Source organism: Panthera onca, chromosome C1 (genome assembly GCF_046562875.1).
Source record: "Panthera onca isolate mPanOnc1 chromosome C1, mPanOnc1 haplotype 2, whole genome shotgun sequence".
Lineage (NCBI taxonomy): Eukaryota > Metazoa > Chordata > Mammalia > Carnivora > Felidae > Panthera > Panthera onca.
In genome coordinates, this window is record NC_138346.1 from 163050642 (window position 1) to 163072554 (window position 21913).

General features: G+C 38.5%; 1 long non-coding RNA gene across 11 annotated transcripts in view; it reads right to left on the reverse strand.

Moving 5' to 3' along the window:
* LOC132672857 (uncharacterized) overlaps positions 1-21913 on the reverse strand; it is a 119925-nt gene that overhangs the window by 42794 nt on the left and 55218 nt on the right. For 7 of the 11 annotated variants that reach the window (XR_013557544.2, XR_013557547.2, XR_013557548.2 and 4 more), the window contains exon 3: positions 19140-19266. This is a non-coding gene — a long non-coding RNA (uncharacterized LOC132672857). Of the gene's footprint in view, positions 1-11343; positions 11556-19139; positions 19267-21913 lie in introns of all 11 variants that reach the window. The other 4 variants (XR_014138100.1, XR_014138099.1, XR_014138098.1 and 1 more) reach the window with 1 other exon arrangement.

Sequence of the window (21913 nt, forward strand, 5' to 3'; positions counted from 1 at the left end):
CATGGAGCCTGCTTGGGATTCTCTCAATCTCTCTCTCTCTCTCTCTCTCTCTCCCTCTCTTTCTGCCCCTACCACACTCATGCTCTCTTTCTCTCTCTCAAAATAAATAAATAAATTTTTAAAAAATTAGAAAAAAATGTCCCTTGCAGTTTTTCTCTGTTGTCAGCTCTATTTGCTTTTTAAGTCAAACCAATTTAAATCAAGTATCTTTCAAATATCTGGTAATCCCAGGAGGAGCTGAAAGTCTCAACACTTGTTATTTACACTTGAAAAAAAATGACTTTTTGTTGTACACCCCTAACCTCACATGCTACTAGACATTATAACCTTTAGACACATAGTCACATCCCCAGCAGACTTTTGAGGACTAAAGTTTCCAATTAGAGATTTCTTAGGAAACTAACTTGCATCCCAACAGCTACTTAAAAAAAGAGGTCATTGATTTCCTTGGTAACAGCTGTGGACTTTTGTATTTTGAATCAGACTTACACCTCAGCATCAGATGTAACTAGCTTATTAAAGAGACCATACCTTTTACAAGAATTAAATTTTAAAAAATCTGAAGAGAATATTTGTGTTTTCAAATGAAAATATTAGAAGTTTTTGGATAGCTTCTGAGCAACCAAAATGATCATAAAATCTAGCGTCCGGTCTATTGAACTGTGTCAAAAACATTTTGGAATAAACCAATGTATAAATAAACATATAAATGCATACACTAAGAAAGGCAGATACCTTTTATAGAACAGAAATAATTGGGTATATGAGCATGAGTGAGCAGTGGAGCAGACAGCCTAGAGAGAGCTAGAGTAACTATAAAAGCTTAGCTGTAAGCTACAAAACAAAGAAGGCAGTCATTTAAAAGAGATTCAAATTGGCAAAACCGATGTGAAGTGGAGCACCAATGAATCTTTTATTAATGCAGTCTAAAACAGCATGTATAATATTGACAAATGCTTCTGCATTCCATGTTTAGTTAATGAGACCATCTTGAAGAATGCATGTTGACCACTTATAACACTCAAGGCTCCCTTTAACCTCTTGCTCCTCAGAAATGTGGCTTTTGAATCATCTATTTATGGCTGGACATGACATTACAAGATTGGAAACTTCACTTTCCCCCTCAGGAGCAAATGGAAGTCACAGCAAGCATCAGCCCTTCCTGCACTCAGCAGCCACAGGGGAGCTCTGGAGCAGAGAGGAAATGATGGATGGATACCACACCTAAGAAAGCCACTGCTTCCTGAAGGATCTGACTATATGGGTTAAGCACAAACTAGTAATGAAGAAAAGAATATTCAGTGTGGCCAAATCCAGGGGATTAAAAACTCATTTCTATTCTCATTTTCCAAGCAGGATTTCAAAGTTTTGATTTTCATAAAAGGGGAATAATATAAATGTTTAATTGTGTTAATAAATAAGGAATAATTATGTTCCAACTAATACTAAATCATAGAGTAAGTTTTCCACATCATTATTAGTGCCAACATGCTTGAGATATAACTTTACCTTCGAGGTGATTTTATATTGGGCGTTAATAGTCTGCCTCATCCCTCCAACTCCTTAGAGCAAAAAGAAATTCCCAGGCAAAGGACTGAAATCTCCACTAGTGGAGAAGTCACCCTTTATGAAGTAAGAATTTATGTTTAAATGCTTCTTGTTCAAATACAAATAGCCCTGAAAACAGAGTATCAAAGCTTAGAAATCTTGAACATTTCAAGTGTAGATTTGCTTATCAAGGTCTTTTTGCTTCAGGGAAACTAGGGGAAGGGAAAACCCTGAGGCTCTTGTGTGGCCTGGGTAATTAGGGTTTCACCAAATAATTACCTGTCCACTTAGAATGCTGGGAGCAGCACAGAGGGAGTGGGACACAGGGATTCTGATGGCATAGAAAAGAGAGACATAGGCCCATAGCTCCTCAAACATCAGGCCTCATCCTTCTTCTAGGCCTCTGCCCTTGAAACTCTGCTTCTCTGTCCCAGCCCCAATGTCACCTCTCTACCCAACTAGTTCCTATTCAACCTTAGAGCCTTAGCATAAATGCTACTTCCTGAGGCAAGCTTTCGTGGGCTCCTAAGATTAGCATGTTGTCATAGAATACTGAAATTTTCCAATTTTGAATATAGCAAATACCAATTAATTCTCTAATTATTTTTTAATATCAGCTTCCCAACTGGACTACAAGCATCTCACAGAAGGGCCATAGCTGTATTACTTACCATTTTTTTCCCAGCCCCTAGCACACAGTAAGGACATAAAAAATATATGTGACAGATTGACTGGTACATTGTGAGTGCATTCAGTAAGTGGAAGTGGAGTGTTATAACAGCTCCTGTTATAGCATGACAGGAGGGTGATGGATATCTGGGTGGCAATATGAGTCTGCAAAGAGAATGGATAAGGTTGAAGGAAAAAATTAATGAAGGAGGATATAGTCTTTAATTTCACAATTTGACCAAGCTTCGCCCTGTTACTTTGTATTGGCCCTTATGTTTTCTATTTCCTATAGTCTTTGCTTTGAGGGTTTTGGTAGAAACAACAAAAAATCAGACAACAATTTAAATAGTGCCTACCATGTGTCAATGCTGTTCTAAATGCTGCACGTATACTAACTCATTTGGTCATCACAGTAACCCTATGAGAGAAAAACGTTTTTATTATCCTCACTTGAAAGTGAAGCAATGAGGGGCGCCTGGGTGGCGCAGTCGGTTAAGCGTCCGACTTCAGCCAGGTCACGATCTCACGGTCCGTGAGTTCGAGCCCCGCGTCAGGCTCTGGGCTGATGGCTCAGAGCCTGGAGCCTGTTTCGGATTCTGTGTCTCCCTCTCTCTCTGTCCCTCCCCCGTTCATGCTCTGTCTCTCTCTGTCCCAAAAATAAATAAACGTTGAAAAAAAATTAAAAAAAAAAAAAAAAAAAAAAGAAAGTGAAGCAATGAGAGATTAAGTTGTTTCCCAAATTCACACAGGTAGAATATAGTGGACCTAGTGTTAGAACTCAGCACTCCGACTTCATAATGCATGCCCTTAGATGATTTGGTAGGATTACGTACAAAGAGAGTACAGAAGACATCTTCACTTAATTAACATCTATTTCCAACCTTCTTTTCCCTTGCCTATCTCCTTTGTAGAAAAAATCAAATGTTACTGCTTTTCTTGTCTTCTTTGCACCTAGCAGTGGCTTCGTAAACCATTTCTGATAAATAAGGCATAAGCAGACTATCTTCTGGACAGAAAATCCTTCTGAGAAAGGATTACTTTTCTGAACATGTAATAGTATAAATGTGGGTGTGGCCATCTTTCCCTCTGGTTCCTGCCTGGAACACAGATAATAAGCCCTGGCAGCCATCTTGTACCCAAGAGGGAAACAATGAAGAATCATGAAGGTGATAGCCAAAGCCTTGAAATATTGAGGCACTGAAGCAATATCAGCATCTGATCATATTCATTCTTCTTGTATGTGATAAAAACAAACTCCAATTACTCACTCTTGGTAATGTTTTCTATTACTCATAACTGAAGACAAGCTTAAATGATACAAGTCACAGAAAACATTACCAATAGCAGGTAAAAAAGACTTGAGGTAGTTTTGTTTATTTATTTGCTTATTTTACCACACAATAAAAAAGAGTGTCCAAGAGATTTCTGAAGACATGTCAACCTATAATGATAATTTAAGAAAATACTATGAATAGCTAGAATTATGCCCTATTATACCAGAGTTTCAGAAAGAAAAAAAAAACATTCAAAAGGGCTTACCTGAAGATCATTCAAAGGAGATTGTATACAGAGAATTATAGAGTCAAGGAACAAATGGGATAATGAAGCACCCAGAATATAGCAACAGCAGGAAGCTGGGCAAAAAGAGAGAACAGAGTTACCAGAGGTCAGAAAGACCTGAAGCTGGGAAAGAGCCCACTACACAGGAACTTTGTCCATGGAGATACGTAGTCACTGCCAGGGCCATGGTAGTCAGGGCTGGAGCGGGAGGTGGGTGTGTAACTATACCAATACTCCTCTTTTCTGATCCCCTGCCAGAGGCTCCCCTGTTGCAAACCCAACTGGAAGTCAGAGGGCAAGAAGACCCTGGGAGATCCCCTTCATAGAAATCAGTCTCCTAGGGCACTGAAAAAGCAGAGAAGGACTGAGAATAGATCTGGTAGCATTGTGGTCTGGGGCTCAAAGGGAGAGCTGGAACGAAAAACAAGAAGTACAAATGGAGAATACAATCAAACTTGCCTTGGAACAGAGAGAAAATGGATTTCCTCCTCGTCTTTTTTCATAGGTCTCCCTAAACTAACTAAATGTTGAATATTTGGTAAAAGTAATAAGAATACTTCTAGCCCTTACAAATGGTGTGGCCAATAGCAAGTTATTCAACCATTGTCTTAAGGAATCCCAAGTCCATCTATACCCTGATGGTTCCAGGATCCAAGAGAATGGCTCATCCAATGCCCTACTCTTTTATTTCCTGGACTGACTTAATGATCTTCATTCATACCCATTCGTGACTATACTTCAATTATATATATATTTTTTTTTCCACTGGGAACTGTGAACATAAACAATCTTCAATCTTGATACAGTGATGTAGGAGTTTGAAAAAAGCCCCTCTCCAACACTTCTAAGCCAAACCCAGACCCTATAAATATGCTAACTTATATGGTATAAAGAACTTTGCAGATGTAATGCAAAACAGGTGGAAACAATGAGGTAATCACAAGTGTCCTTTTAAAGATAGTGGGAGATGCTACCATAGTGGTGGAGACAACAATGTGATGACAGAAGCAGAAATTGGAATAATGCAGCCACAAGCCAAGGAATTTATGGTGCAGCCACCATAAATTGGAAGAGGCAAGGAATGGATTCACCCATAGATCCTCCAGAAGGAACAGTCCTGGAAACACCTTGATTTTAGTCACATAAAACTCATTTCAGACTTCTTCTTGAGAACTCATAAGAGAACAAATTTCTATTGTTTTAACATGTTAAGTTTGTGGCAGTCAGTAGGAACCCAATACAAACACCTTTCCTTTCAGCTCTGCATACATTTGATTCCTCAGAAAGTTCCCCTGGTTCTTTTATTTTCCTTCAACAGTGTCCTGCTGTCTGTCCTTCTCTCCATTTGCATGATTTCCTTCAACATCCTCTTTTCCCAAGTACCCCTTTTCTTCCATCACACCCACTCAGCAAACACCAACTCTAGGTCAGTCCCAGTACCTGCTTTCTCATTCCTAGACCTGGGATGCCAGGAACTTCTGAAGAAAAAAAAAAAATCACAATTTCAGGAAATTTTACCACTGAAAATATAAGTTCTCAAACTTAACTTTAGGACAGCTTTTTTCTTCTAATTTTCTTGAGTCTATTTGTCTCCATGCCTTTATCAGATTTTTCCAGAGACATTTTTAATAAATCCTTTTGGGGGGTCTGTTTCTGGAGAATCTAATCCAAGACATTAGGAAAACCAGCGCTATGTCTCCTTCCTCGTGGATAACAGTGCTTAAGATATAAAGTCAACAAGCAGGAAGATGGGTTGAATCTCTGCTTCCAATCACTCCAGCCCCTCCAACAGATAAACTGGTAAATTCTCATTCTTCCATAAGCTAGATTGAGTTTGATTTCTGTTACTTAAAATTAAGAAACACAATTCATCAAGGGGAGATAGAGTGACTCCTTTCCTTTCTCCATTTAACAACAGATTTTCTTTCTTTCTTTTTTTTAACTTTTTTTTCACATTTATTCATTTTTGAGAGAAAGAAAGAGCATTAGCTGGGGAGGGGAAGAGAGAGAGAGAGACACGGAATCTAAAGCAGGCTCCAGGCTCTTACCTCTTGGCACAGAGCCCAATGTAGGGCTTGAACTCAGGAACCGTGAGATCATGACCTGAGCCGAAATTGGATGCTTAACCGACTGAGCCACCAGGCGCCCCTAACAACAGATTTTCTAAACAAGGGCAACATGTCCATGATATCACCATAGAGGGGAGTAAATCAGCAGTATTTTCTAATAAAGTTATCACAAGATCACTGTCATATTCATTGTACTTTGGGTGTCATATACTCAACTTATAATTTATATATCTTCCACTAGGGTTTAAGGGTCTGTTTCCAGTCTCTTCCACAGTAACAAGCACCTGAAAAATTCAATCCATCTTGATATGGTGCATAATACATATCATATATATGTTAAGAAAGAAAAAGAGAAAAGAACAAAACCTTTCTAAAATGCAAATCTGATCATGTCAGACCATTGAAAGCCTTCAGTACCGCTTCTTTGTTTTCAAGATAAGGTTCATACTCCTTAAAATATCCTCCAAATACTATATTTTGTGGTGGAGGGTACAATCTCCAACTACATTCTCCCCAGTCCACTTTCATATTCCCATCACAGTGAAGACTTTCACCTCCTTGAGTGACATGCTCTTTCCTAGCCTTGGACCTTTTTCCCTCCTCTCCTTCCACCTGCTCATACCTCAGCCTCTCACCTCACTTGGATTACTTCTTTTGAGGTTTCAGGACTTTGCCAAAATGTTACTTCTTCCAGGAAGCCCTCTTTGATGTCCCACAATCTATGTCCCTTATGTGCTCCCATTGTTCCCTTTTACTCTCCTATAATTTCGTATATCACTCTCTAATGTGATTAAATTTGTTTGTTTGAAATAAGAATATATGAGGTAAAATAGTGTCTGTTTGTTCAATGTTATATTGCTGGAGTCTAAACCAGTACCTGACTCATAATATATTCCTATTTTTGAATGAATGGTTGAAAAAGAAAAGAGAAAGAGATGTTGAGAGAGGAGAAATGATGTCTTTTTGAACACCAGTGTAAACGGACACTGATTCCAATCAGGAAATGTCTCCTGGAGAGAAATATCTTGGTGGAAAAAAACATGCATGTATATTTTCACGCCAGCATAATTCTCCCTGGATGTCAACTCTTTATGATAGCTAAGGTTAATAACCATAAAATACGTACTCAGATACAAGACAACTCCTGTGATTAAACAACAGGATCCAGGGGCACTTAGCCATGATATCTGGCTTCCCTCCCAGAACAAGGTACCCAAGTTCTCTTAGAAGAAAGCTGAGATTGTATACTCACTGCCAAGGAGACTTAGGCTGATCATTTAACCTCTTTATTGTTATGTTAACTTACAGATTAATAGTCAGGGGCAGCTAGCTGTAAAAACTGCTATTTAAAACAACTTTATTTCCAAACGTGTCATTTCGTAAGCAGGCATATTAAAGAATAAGGAGATACTGACTTACAGAATGAAGTGCAAGACTGAAAGTCAGAAGTTCATGCACTATGAAAGCAGAAACAGAAAGTACTAATCTACGTATTCTGTCTTATCTGGTGCAGTGAGAAATTTACCATTCTTTCAGAAGAGTTTATTTGTTTTAAACTGTCAAGTTTTACCTTGACTAAGATCATTTTGCTGAATGTTATAGCCTCAAACAACAGAGTAACCATTTTCAGAAATGGAGGATATGACCATGGTACTGCCACTCCCCTATGCAACTTCCTTGATGGTCACACTAACTCATCATGACATTCTTTTCCATGAGACAGACTCATCCTCAAAGTGTTCCTCAATGCATTCTTTCAGCAGTCACTGCTGGCCAATTAAAGTTGCCACAGGAGATAAAATTACTGTGTCACTCTGACTTTTCTGTTGAACCAAAGACAGAATTATCTTTTGGGATGTTAAACACTCATTTCCCTGCTATTACTGATTTCCCTGTCAATATTCACAGAACTGCTCACTACATGCCAAGCTCTTAGAGCACATAGGGTGACACCTATGGAACCAATGAAGATAACTGCCGACCCACATTGATTTTAAGCAGCATTTACTTCTTGGGGCTTACTCTTTGTTTCCTTTGCTATAATGTTATGGAGTCATTCAATGTTCACAGGTGGAAATAATGCCTGAAGTGTCATCTCATGGTCAACCCAATCCAGTCCAAATCTACAGAGATGTGGGTAAGCCATCCACACAGGCAAGAGTACCAGTAAGGCTTCTTTGTTTACATAAAAGTATATCAATCCTACCCACATACTCCTTTCATTTTTAAATATCTTGATCCAAGTACATTTGACAAAGAATGCTTGAAAATATGATCTTTGCCTTATGCTATTTGCTTCCCATCTCATCATTGATCTTAAAATCTATTTTATCTTCCAAATTCCTTGGCCCTCCATATTTCCTCTCTTATCTCATAATCCAGCTCAGGGTTGTCTAAAATTCAATCATTTATATCATGCCTTCACAACCTTTGCCAACTGTACTCTTATAGGTGATATACAGATAGATAGATAGACAGATAGATAGATAGACAGACATAGATAGACATAGACATTGATAGATATATAGACAATCTATTTTTAAGTAGCTCACTTTTTATAATCTTTTGCTTGTCCTAAATAAGAATACCCACTGACTGCTTATATATGTTTTTATGATACACATTAAAAACCTTCATAATTACAACTTAAAGTGATTTAGTACCAACTAAAATGATCTTAACTGTGAGTATAGCTCTCTGAGAAATAATGATTTATGACAGTGGTTGTCAATACTGGCATATCAGAATCACCTTCTCAGACTTTTTAAAAAATTCCAATTCCTAGATCTCACCCCAGAACAATTAAATCTGAATGAGAATATCTGACAACAATGGTATGTTCAAAAGATAAAAAATTATCATGCAGAAGATTCTCACTCTAGCCTATTAACTGTGTGAAAATCTCAAGATAGACACTTTCAATTAAAAAAAAACGTGACTGATGCATCACTAACTAACTTTGGGATTTCTTCCCATCAGGAATTTAGAAACTGGCATTCAATTTCTGTCCTAATCACTGGTTCTAATTTTTAAAAAGTGAGTTGTTGTTGGCTACAAAATTTAATTTTTCAAAGTTCATTTAAACTGAACAAAATAAAATCTTTCTCGAGTAATGTAGAGTTCTTGACGTTCCTCCACCTGTATGCGTTGGACTTGGCTATGAGTTCTTTAAGAACAGGGCCTTTATATATATATATATATATATATATATATATATATAAATTTATTTATTTATACACACACACACACACACACACACATATATATACCTATAGCTCTAATATTCATAAGGTTCGAGTTGTGTAAAAAATATTTTATAATTAGGGCACCTGGGTGGTTCCGTCGGTTAAGCATCCACATCAGTTTCTGCTCAGTCATGATCTCACAGTTTGTGAGTTCAAGCCCCATGTCAGGCTCTGTGCTAATAGTGTAGAGCCTTCTTGGGATTCTCTCTCTCCCTCTCTCTCTGCCCCTACCCCACTCACGCTCTCTCTCTCTTTCTCAAAATAAATGAATAAACTTTAAAAATGTTGTAATTACTTCCCTTCTCACTTGGACTTCATCATCTCTGTTGCAAGGTTTTCTTACAATAACTTGAAAGATAAAGACTAAAGTTTTCTAATATCTCATCCCTTGCTAAAAGGTAATAGTGAGAAATTAAATGCCATCTTAATTATCTGTTTTAACTGCACATGTTTTAGCATTTGAGATCTGAGGAGCTCCCATCAATTTCAAAAGAGGTGATTGCTTCTAACCATTACAATTGAACTGGCAGCATTTCACTCATATCCAACCACTGTCCAGTGTCCAGCACTTGCTATGTGCTCAATATATCTGAAATGGGGATTTGAACAAACATGACTTGTGGAATATAATCACAACACTTTTCAGTGGGGAAGTTTTACCTCTATCACTTGATAAAACCCCTGGCAAGCCCCACAACTTCCTACCAAGTACATTTAACCTTCAAAAAATTCATTTTCTTCATCTGAGAAGAAAGGGCCGATACTATACACCAAGCCCTCCTTTCTACTTTTAACATTCTCTCTCTTTTTTAAGCGTATAATTCAATGATATTAAGTACTTTCATATTGTTGCTCTATTTCTAATTTTCTGACAATATGAATTTTCTCTGTCGGATCTGGATATGTCTTAACTTTGTTTTCTCGTTCATAATTTCAGGAAATGGGATGACACCTTGCATTTCCATAGAGATCCCACTATGGTTGTAAGTATTGATTTCATGTACGCTTTTCAGCAAGGACAGGGTCTGTGCACACAGTGGATCCTGACAGAGCTAAAGTCATTGACCTACGGAGAATGGCATACAATCTGCCTGATGATTTTAATGTCTTCCTATCAGGCATTTGCCTTTTTTTTTTTTTTTGAGAAGTTTTTAGTTTCCATTTAAATGATACATGTATTCAATGTGATTTCTTCCTCTCCATCAAGCTTTTGGATAGGTGCTACCAAATCTGCAAATATGGGCACCTTTCATACACTTGTGGAAAAATATATATTGGAAACTTCCTTCACACCATTATAAATTTCTCATATAAGACCTAGGGCTCACATTTTCTTGAGCTCTAAGAGCAGTGACTGCAAATACTGGCGATTCATATTATGGTGATATCTCTCACTGAGGCATAAACAGTCACTGCAATTGCATTGTCCTTGACTGATGTTCTCATTTTCTTCAGAATTAAATCTGAGCCAATTCTACCATATGTTGCACACAAAGGACGAGATAATTTTGGTTTGTTCCCTTCTCTTTTGTATCTGAAGCCCAACCTTTTAATTTTCTTATCTTGAAGAGAGATGTCAGAAAGAAATCTTTTTTGTTCCATATTGTTGAGCCAGTAATGAAAAATGCAAACTAAAACTTGCATTCTACTTTCTAGTACCAAATGAAAGGAACACATAGTTCTAGTGAGTAACAGCCAAGAAACTGAACTGTATCCTGAGGGGCCAGGAAGGGTAAACATGGCATCGTATTGTTCAGAGCAGCACTATTATGGGACGTAGATCACTCGTGCCCTTCCTCTCAGAGAGTACATATTATACTAGAAATAGGGATGTGTGGGTGGTGAGGAAAAATCCTCATAAGAAACCAAGATAGAACCTATTGCCCTCTATTTCTATTTTGGGGAAAATAGCCAAGAGGTTGATGAGGAACCAAGGAAGTTGGATCACATTCTTCTTTTTATCCATATTCATTTATTTATTCTTTCTTTTGTACCATAAACTATATATGTGCTAGCTATATAATGCTAGCTTCTGGGAACACATATATAAGCTGTTAGCCATCAATAAGCTGAAATCAAGTTAGGAAATAGTAACCTATGCAGATTCTTATAATACAAGCTTTCCAGAGATCATGATTCTGAATTAAATTTTGCTTTAGTTAAACACTAAGCATAAATTTAACTAGTTGAGTAATACCACTTCACACTTGTAAAAAATTTGTTCCTTACCACATTCACACATACACACATACCCATAATACTTATTAAATGCTGAGTGTCAGGGCACCCTGGAGGCTCAGTTGGTTGAGGGTCTGACTCTTGATTTTGGCTCAGGTCATGATCCCGGGGTCGTGGGGTCGAGTCCCATGTTGGGTTCCATGCTGAGTATGAAGCCTGCTTGGGATTCTCTCTCTTTCTTCCTCTGCCCCTCTCCCCTGCTCATGTGTGCATTCTCTCTCTCTCTCTCTCTCTCTCTCTCTCTCTCTCATTAAAAATGAAAGCTGAGCATAAATTAAACTTTAAAGGAAGGAGGTAAAAGGTGAAGGACTGTAGACAGGATTGTGTTTTAGTTGCAACACTCTGGCTGCTTTTGGAATATGAATTTTGAGGAGGCAGAGCTGTTAATTATAATAGAGAGAGCAAACTGGGAGCTCATGAGCTACATCTAAACTACGTGTGCGCTTGTGTGTGTGTGTGTTTAATTATTCTCTGCTTGTTCAATGCTAACATGCAATTTAACAAACCAAATTTTCAGTTTAAGTAATTAAAAAGCAGGAAATTTCACATAAAAATTTGGATTCCTGGCTTGTATTGAAAAACAGGAAACTCTGGGGTTGTAAGACCTGCTTTTCTGGATGACAGTAACTGGCAGCAGTTGAGTAGCAACTGCTCTTCAGCATGCAGAATGGACTCTCCTACTCCACTGCCTGACCTGCTTTCACCAGCACACACTAAATGCCTGGCCTGTGGCACCTGCCCCTTTACGCTACCTTCAAATACACTGCCTGTTAAATATTCTTGATAGAAACGGACAGAAGAAAACATACCTGAACTAGCAACTGTGTTCTCACCAGCTACCCCAAACTAATGGCACAAACATGTGGACCAGACAAATGTGAAGACAAGCTTTAGATAAGCACAGGGGTAATGCCCATTCATAGGATCATTTCAAACATTATTTTCATCTTTTGACAGCACTGCACATTTTAGGTATGATGGTAAAATGACCCAAATGTAGAACAACTGAACAATCTCTTCCTGGGATTACAAGCAGTAACTTACCAGAAGGAAATACCATTTCGATTATAGTTCATTAGCAACTCCAATATTACTAGAGCAGAGTAAGCCCACCCTCACCCTCCTCTTCCTTGGACCCAGTGCGTCCTTGAGATATGGAACATGTAGGGTTTCAAGAAGTTTCCCAAATAAAGCCCCTGGCCACTATCCTTCCCAGCCCTGACAAAAGAACTATGTGCAACACTGGTCCCTAACCTCCTCTTTTTCAAGGCCCGTGTAATTTGTGGCTTCTACTTTTCTGAGTTCCTTTACAACGGCTATACATTTCATCAAGACTTTTAGCCAGAAAGAAATCATGTTATTAGAGAAGAGAGCAGAATAAAATTAAAAGAGCATATACTTTCTGCCAATTATACCATACCTGTGAGTTTCCTCATTTGTAAATATTACAGGCCACAGGAAGAACTCCCAACTCCTTTCCATGTTTTATGAGACCTTTCATGATCTGCTTACCTCATTACCCAACTCTCCCATCCCTTCAGCCCCAAACTGAGTCGCCAGTAGTATTATGTGCTTTCATTTCCTCAAACATGTCATGTTCTCCCTTCCTGATCTCAGCACACGCTCTTCCCTCAACCCTGAACACTTTCATGAGACCCCTACCATTTGTTGCATATTAGTTACCTACTGTTCATGTAACAAAGTAACCAAACTTAGCAGCTTAAAACAACAAATATTTATTATCTCATAGTTTCTGTGGGTCAGGAGTCTAGAAACAGTTCAGCTGGGAGATTCTGGTTCAGGGTCTTTCATAAGATTGTGGTCAAACTGTTGGCCAGGGATACTGTCATCCAAAGCTTTTCTTGGGATGGAGAATTCACTTCCAAGATGGCTCACTCATATGACTATAGGCAGCAGGTCTCAGTCCTTTGCCTCCTTTTGGCAAAGGTATCAGCTCCTCATCACATAAGACTTTCCATGTGGTTTCCTGAACATCCCAACAACATGCCAGCTGACTTCTCCCAAAACAAAAGGTCTGAGAAGGAGCAAGGCAGAAGCCACGTGTCTTTTATGACCTGGTCTTGGAAGTGAAACACCATTACTTTGGCCATATTTTTTTTTTATTAAGTCGGTAAGTCCAGTCTACACGCAAGGGAGGCAAATTAAACGCCATCTCTTGAAGGGAATGTCAAAGAACTTGTGGACACATTTTATACCACCACAGCCTTGCTAAAGCCAAATGTCAGATAGTTACTTTCTTGGCTAGTCTTTGTGACTGCCCCAAGACTGATATGGTATCTCTCTTTAGCTCACAGGAGGTACTTCTCCAAATAAGGACTACATTTTTGGAAAATACCCTAATTTGTCTGTCTTTTGCAGTAGAGAGTAAGCAACTTGAAGCTAAGGACTGAGCCTTGCTCACATGTGTATCTCCAAGCCTGGCATAGTTCTTGGCTGTTGGTAGGCATTCAATAGTCCCTGAAAAGTGAATCATGCCACTCAAATAAGTTCTTTTCTAGCCTTTCCACAGGATAAGCAGAGAATGAAAGGGGAGAAATGAATTTTATACTGCACTGCCTCCTGTGTCTTGCACTTTGTATATATTATCTCATTCAGTGACAGCTGAAAACTATGATAGAAACACAACTGTGTGGTGGAAAAGAATGCATATCCTCCTGCCACTTGTTACCATAGAGTCTTGGCAGCTAACTTAGACTCTTGGCACTTTAGTTTTCTCCTGAAAAAAAAAAAACAAAAACTGAAGGATGTAATAATTCCTTTACCAACCAACATGGCTTTAATAGCATCAAATAAAACAACATAAATGAATGTTAAATACAAACCATAAAATATCATACAATATATGAATATCACTATTTCTCAAATTTCTATGGAGTATGGATGATATTGCTAAACATGGAGAAGAGGTTTCCATTTTTGGAAACTTAATCAAATGTGAAATTCTTATCCCAATATTTCAATTAATTCATTCATACTAGTATCATTTTTAAGTTTACTTATTTATTTTGAGAGAAAGAGAGCATATGTGCACACATGGGGGGAGGGAGGAGCAGAGACGGGGAGAGAGAGAATCTTAAGCAGGCTCCGTACTATTAGTGTGGAGCCCAAGTAGGGCTTGATCTCAATGAACTGTGAAATCATGACCTGAGCCAAAATCCAGAGTTGGACGCTTAACTGACTGAGCCATCTAGGTGTCTCCATTCATTCTAGTATTGGTTGAACTCCTACCATGTGCATATTCCAAGCATAGCCCAAGTGCTCAGATATCTTAGATCCTTCAATTCAGTCCAAAAGCTTCTGCAAGTTCTCAAAATCTTTTTATACAATTAGGTTCCATTTGTAATACCTAGCACTTTTTAAATGACGGCGAAGCTTGCCAAAACAACAATGCAAACAGTGGGCTAGAGGACTTAGTTGACTATTTCTGGAGTCAGATCTCTAGTAGCACCTGTTGCTTGCTGCTAAAGCCTTGGGTCTCCTCTCAGGGCAGGAAATGTTGGTGCCCAGCATTCAGCAAGTGCTTGATCTTGGTTAAACAGAATGACATAAATTGCTATCCCTTGTACAAGTGTCATTAGATGTGATGGCTAGATGGAATGGCTCAAGTTTCCAATCAAGCTGCCATATTTTGCAGAGTAGGAAGTAGAAGCTCACTAAGGTTAAGTCCCAAGATCATACACGGAGTCAATCGCAGAGTTTAGATTCCAAAAAAATATTCTGACTTCCAGCTGTATGCACATTACCTTTATTAAATACTGGACTCTATTTTAACAGTTTATCAATAATAGGGTTCCTGGGTCCTGGGTGGCTCAGTCGGCTAAGAGTCCCACTCTCATTTTCAACTAAGGTCATGATCCCCCAGATTGTGAGATCAAGCCCTGGGTCAGGCTCTTCATTGGGCATGGAGCCTGCTCAAGATTCTCTCTCTCCCTCTCGCTCTGCCCCTCCTCCTGCTCACACTCACTCTGTCTCTCTCTCTCTCTCAAAAAAAAAAAAAGTTTAAGAGATTATCAATAGAAATAGATGACAAAAATGACTTGTCTCACAGGCTTTGCCCAAAGGACTATAGAGTAATGATGTCAATAAAGTACTTCACATATTTCCTTAATTATGCCAATGATAGCAATTGTGGCCAAAGTTTATGGACAAGCAGCACAGGCACATTAAATCTTCTGGACACCGGGGTAGCATTTAACACAAAGCAAATTGTGCATGAAAGGTATCCTGCAAAATGTTAATGTTAGAGCCGTCTTTTTGGCATAATAATAACATACAATGAAGTGTCAACAGCACCACAGAAGTAAACTAGCACAAATTGTGCCTTTGTTTTATTTCTCCTCTCATCTGTATTTTCCTGATTATTAAAGGTCAATAGTATTTCCCTTAAAGAAAATAAGTGCTTTGTATCAATCGCGAGGCTGTCAGTTTTCCAATCAAGGTGATTCTGATGATGCTAAAGGCAGATTATTCACGCTCTGCCTTAGTTTTCTTGAGGAAGAGGGACTCATCCATAGGCTAATCTCACTAGCTGTTGAAAGCTAGAACGATTTCAATCACTTCCCAATATCTTCTTCCAGCAGTACTCTCATTACTTTCCCTTAACTACTGGTTTTGGACTTGTGGCTTTTACAAACATGCTGATCTTCCTCATGGAGTGTGATTACCATCAAATCATCCATGACACCTCTGGCAGGTTGTGAGCCAGGCTGGGCCTGCATAAGCTCCTTTTAAGGAATTTGACCCTGAAGCAAAAACTTGAGAGTTTCACTGCTGGACCCATCAGTCGATATAAAATGTGATTCATTTTAGGCAGAAAAATATTCACTGTTCCATTTTCCCTAGTGCCTTGGAGGAATGCATGTGGCCTGTTTGTCTAAGTTCCAAGTGAGCAAAGCTTCAATATGCCTGGCATTTGGGGAAAGAAGTTGTAACTCTGAGTGAAAGAAAGTAAAGGGGCTTATTTGTGAGGGCCTTGCTAGCAGTCATCTCATGCTGTAAAGCAAAAGCAACACACAAATTGGTGAGAAGTGCAGTGCGGTGGTTAAAATGTATGCTTTCACATAACAACTTGGTTTACAATCAAGCTCTGCACTTGGCAATTGTGTGAACCACGGTGAAAATTAAAACTTATTTATAAATTGGAGATAAAATACCTGAGAGCAATGTTGTGAGGATAAGAGAAATAATGACTCTAGATCATTTATTCGGTGCCTGTAACATAGTCAGTGTTGAATGAATTGGAGCTCTTATTATTACAAATAGTAAAACCAAACAAAGGTGACTTATTCTCTAAATAGTGTTCTCTGCTCTTTAAGAATTCAAGAGGCTTTGCAATGTACACTTGCTTTCACCATAAATATGTGATAGATCACTAAACTGACCTAAATTCCCTGAACCAATTAATGAAATGAGAACATTTATTCCTGTAAAGATGCAAAGCTCTGAACTTCCAGGATCTAAGTGGAGGTAAATCTAAGCTGTCTCCTCTCTTTCATTGGGAATTTTCAAGCGCTAGAATGAAAATCTATGGCTGGTCAAAATGAGGCCTCACAGGTGTAGAGAATTTCTTTTGAGACGGTTCCCATTTACAAAATCTTGGGCTACACCACCCTAAAGTACTTCACAACAAATCCTCTTCTCCAACTAATACAGATCTCAGCATTAGCAAAGGAAAACGTTGATAGAGTAAAAATCCAGAGTAATCTCATTCAGTGATATTTTGCTATCCAATTAAATTTGCTTTCCTCTCTTATAAATAAGACTAATGGTATAAATATAATGCAGAATGAAAAATTACAATAGTACTTTTAGTGCCATGGCAAGCAGCCCGTTCCTCCAAATTAGGATTGCCAAATAAAATACAGGATGCTCATTAAATCTGAATTTATGATGAACAAATAATTTTTTTAACATAAGTATGTTAGAGATTGGTCCTGGCCTTTGGAGGTGGACTTAGAAAAATCATCAGGGTCACCCTTCATGACCAAACTCTATGTCAGATGTACATTTGAGGCATAAAAATTTAACTGTGTGCCCTATATTTTATTTGCGAAGTCTGGCAACTCTCTTACAAATGAACTGAATCTGAGGTGCCTGAGTGACTCAGTCAGTTAAGCATCTGACTTCAGCTCAGGTCATGATATCACAGCTTGTGGGTTCGAGCCCCACATCGGACTCTCTGCTGACAGTTCAGAGCCTGAAGCGTGTCTCCCTCTCTCTCTCTGCTCCTCCCCAGCTCACACTCTGTCTCTCTCTTTCTCTCTCTCTCTCCCTCAAAAAACAAATAAACATTAAAAAAAAACAAATGAACAAACTCTACAGTTACTTGTCATGCAATTACTTGATCACCTTTCAAAAAATCATATTCTAAGATCCCTTCAGACATTTTCCAGTACTTGTTTATTTTGAGGGGATAACAAAAATTCTAGGTTAGAAATTTATTGAGTGTGGTCACTTTTTATAATTTAATTTTACATAATGATAACTTCATAAGAAGAAAGTTAACATGCATAAAAATAGTACTTCACTCTCCATAGACAATCATGAAATAAATAGACAAGTGTAGGCTTCTGGGAACTGGAGACAGTTTTACTCTTATGATCAGAACCAGCTGGATAATTTTTTATACTAAGTCCATGACATTTGGTCACAAAGAAATTTCCAATTTCAAATTCTGGACAGTTTTTGCCAATGATATCATAGCCGAGAACTGGGTATTTTGGACTTGAAATGATATCAATATCATGTATTCGTAGACTGAAAGTTCAAAGTTCACCTGGGTTGATTTTGGACATTGTCATATTCGTGCCATCAAGGTTTTAATGCTGTTGAACTACCTTCTGGTGGCTGATAAGTGATAAAATCTGGAAAAAATCATTCCAAATCCCAGTGAATAGTCGTAGTGCAGTTTCTCAACACATCCCTACAGGGTTTTGTGGAATTTCCTCTCATAAGGAGACCTCGTTCATCTAATTGTTCAGTGTGTTGAGAGAAGCTTTGCAAGGATGTAGCAATGACAGCCTCAATGTGTGACCTTTGTTTGCTGAGGTCCCTCAAGCCTCTTATGGGTAGTTAATCTTGATGACCTGTGGCCCTTGAACTCGTCACAAGAGGATTCCAAGTCTTTTGCATTTCCCGTACAGTCTCTGGTGGATTTTGATCCAAAATGAGTAAGGACCGAATCTAGACCTCAAGAGTGCTGTGGGGTCAACAGAGCTGCTGTCTCAGCCATTACCACCTCTCCATGTGCTCTGCTCCCACCACCTTGTGGCCCTTTAACTGGAAAATGAACACCCCACCCCCACTTCTGGCCAGTCCTGCAGTGTTTATTTGAGGGAAAATACATCTTCTCATATGGAGTCCCTCGCAAGCTGCTCTTTTTGATTTCCATAGCCTCCCTCCTCAAGGAACTTAGGACAAATTCCCAATGTTGGGTCAGACGATATTTCAGCGGCTCCTGCTTTGCCTCACTGTCCTCTGACGTTGCCACTTTGCACAGGCTTCTGTGCATCTCGATTCCTTTCCTTCACTGGAGTGAACTTCTTGTCCACCCAGAGCACTTTGTCACCCTTTTATTTTTGGAGAAAAACTTTAGAATGTTGGATCCTATTGTAAATTTAAATGTATTCCCTGTTTTATCCAAAATACTGATGTACTTTGGCTTGTTCATTTATTCCTCCGTTTATTCAAATAATATTTTGCTTCAACAATGTCGAGTCAAACAATTTGCTTCCTGCCTTCATGAATCTTGTAGCTTAGAGGAGATATAGGCACAGAAGAAATAACTTACCTTATGAAGACATAAGACTATCTTATGTCTTCTCAATTCTCTCTAAATCTTGTTGTCTTGTAATTTGTCAAACTTCAAAAGAATAGCGTTTGTTTGGTTTTTTTCCTGAGGAAAATGCAGTTCTTGCCTAGAACAAAAGGAACATTACTCAGGTTTGGGTTTCAAATCAGACTTCTTTCTAGGTATATTTAGAGCAGTACTCTTGGAAGCTTGGTTTTCTGGAGAGAGAAAGAGGTGTTCTGAATCCTGAAAAATTCCCTTAAATATCGGTCTAAAGTTTGAAGAATTGACTAGGGCATTGATCATAGAAAGGGAAGGGTGTATGTAGGCAAGAATATAATTTTTGGCTTCAGGGATGCCCCCAGCTCCCATGAAGGAAGTAAAATAAAAAGTTTTTCCAGGGCTTTGGGAGGAATAATAGGAAGGTTGAGAGAAGGGAAATCTAGGTTAGATACTGCCTGGGCCTTCTCTAGACCCAGTGCGCATCACCTCCCAGGCCTCAGCACAGAGTGGAGATGGGGAGCAAGATCACAGGTGCGGGAAACACGAAAGTCCAATGGATCAAACAAAGTAAAAAGAATGAAACAGGTTAAGTTTCTTCTTGTGGAAGAAATTCTAGTTATCACCAGCTTTCCCATTCATTCTTCCTTCTGGGCATATGGCTCCCTGGAATCAGGCATGGCCATGTGATCTACTTTGAGCAATAAAATGTGAACAAAAGTGAAAAGTTTCACTTCTAGGTAGAAACACTAGAGTCTCCATGTGTTCCTCTCCTGCTAGGCAACTCAGAAGGACCCAGACAGCATAATTATAAGATATCAGAGATTCTGTCAGCCTGGATTCCTGAGTATGCGCAGCAGTGATATTTGGATTGTATCTTACATTTCCTTATTATATTTCTCAATTTATCCTGAACTCAAGGGGAAACAACAAATGTTTTGAGATGGAAATCATGGGCTCAATTTTGGATATGTGAATATGTGATACCAGAGACATCTAAGAAAAGATGTTAAGACAAATGGATATGTGGATATAAATTGATATAAAGAAAGATATATAAATTGATATATATAAATACAATCTCCCAGCCAAAGTACATGTCCCTCATTAGAAAAGATATTTTGAATTCAAGAAGGACTTAACTTATGATGATCTTATTTAACTGGTGCTAAGTACTTAGAAGAAAATTGTACACATAAGCCACATTATTTTGAAAACATATAAAATATTTTCATTTATACGTGTATAGAGAGAAAATAAATGGTGCTACCATTTCCTTTTCTTGAAATTCCACTATATTTCTGTTTCAGTCTCAGATGAATCCATTTATTCCTAGCAGTGATACCAAATACAAATTGAAACTAATGAATTTCATTCCTTAATTGATTTATTTCTGGATATTTTTAAAGGTGATTTTAAATATTTTCAAAGTTTATTTATTTTTGAGACAGAGAAACAGACAGAACATGAGTGGGGAGGGGCAGAGAGAGAGGGAGACAGAATCAGAAGCAGGCTCCAGGCTCTGAGCCGTCAGCACAGACCCCAATGTGGGGCTCAAACCCACAAACTGTGAGATCATGACCTGAGCCAAAGTCAGACCCTTAACCTACTGAGCCACCCAGGCACCCCTAACGGTGACTTTAAAGCCAAGGTTTGAGAACACTGAAAATTAGAAACATTTAAAAATACATGAATTAAGCAAATACTTCCCTACGTGCACCTAAATTTTGGACTCCATTGTTTATATTTCATAAGGAGATAAGTCCAAGTTATGAAGTAGGTGAGGTGAACCAGTAAGAGGCATATAGGTACATGTGTGTACACAACAGATAAGGCAAAAGTGAGTGCACAATGCCACAAAACAATGTGTTCCTCTTTGAAGTGAAAAGAACTAAGTTATTGCATGTTTTTTAGCTTACTACTAAGATTAGACCATTGACTAGTGACTTTTGCCTTACCATAGAAAGAGAAGAGATTAATGAAAGCAGCCATGATAGGGAAGAGACTTGAATTTGGGCCATCCATGGAGTGGTGGTAGCAATACGGTGCAGAGGGGAATGCCAGGGAGGAGGAGAATAGCTATTTGAAATATTATAATGACTTTTATATGTAATTGGATGGGTGTTTGATTTGGCACAGTTTCAGAAGATAGAAGATACAGAGGTAGATTTCACTCCAAAATAAGTGAAGGTTTAAAACTATTTTTCTTCTATTTCTGATTCTTTTTTTTTTTAAATGTGTTTATTTCTTTTGAGAGAGAGAGACAGAATGCAGGCAGGGGAGTGGCAGAGAGAGAGGGAGAAACAGAATCTGAAACAGGCTCCAGGCTCTGAGCTGTCAACACAGAGCACTACGTGGGGCTCAAACTCAAGAGCCATGAGAGCGTGACCTGAGCTGAAGTCAGGAGCTCAGTTGACTGAGCCACCCAGCTGCTCCATCTGTTTCTGATTCTTAAAGTAATATGTATGCACTGTAAACATTTTTGAAAAGTACAAAAAAAGACATGTTAAAAAGAAAGCACTCATAAGCCCTTCACCCAGAGATAATCATTAATATTTTGTATATTTATCTATTCATTTCAGCAATCATGTGCTGAGTCCTAATTATGTGTCAGCTCCTCCTTTAGGCAGTGGAATACAGCAGTGAACAGAAAATGTCCCTGCGTTTAGGAAACCTGCATTCAAGCGAAGGGGAGATAGGTCATAAAGCATATAATATGTCCATTAGTGAGATATTCAATAAACAAAAAATAGAGCCAAGATAAACCGGGGTGC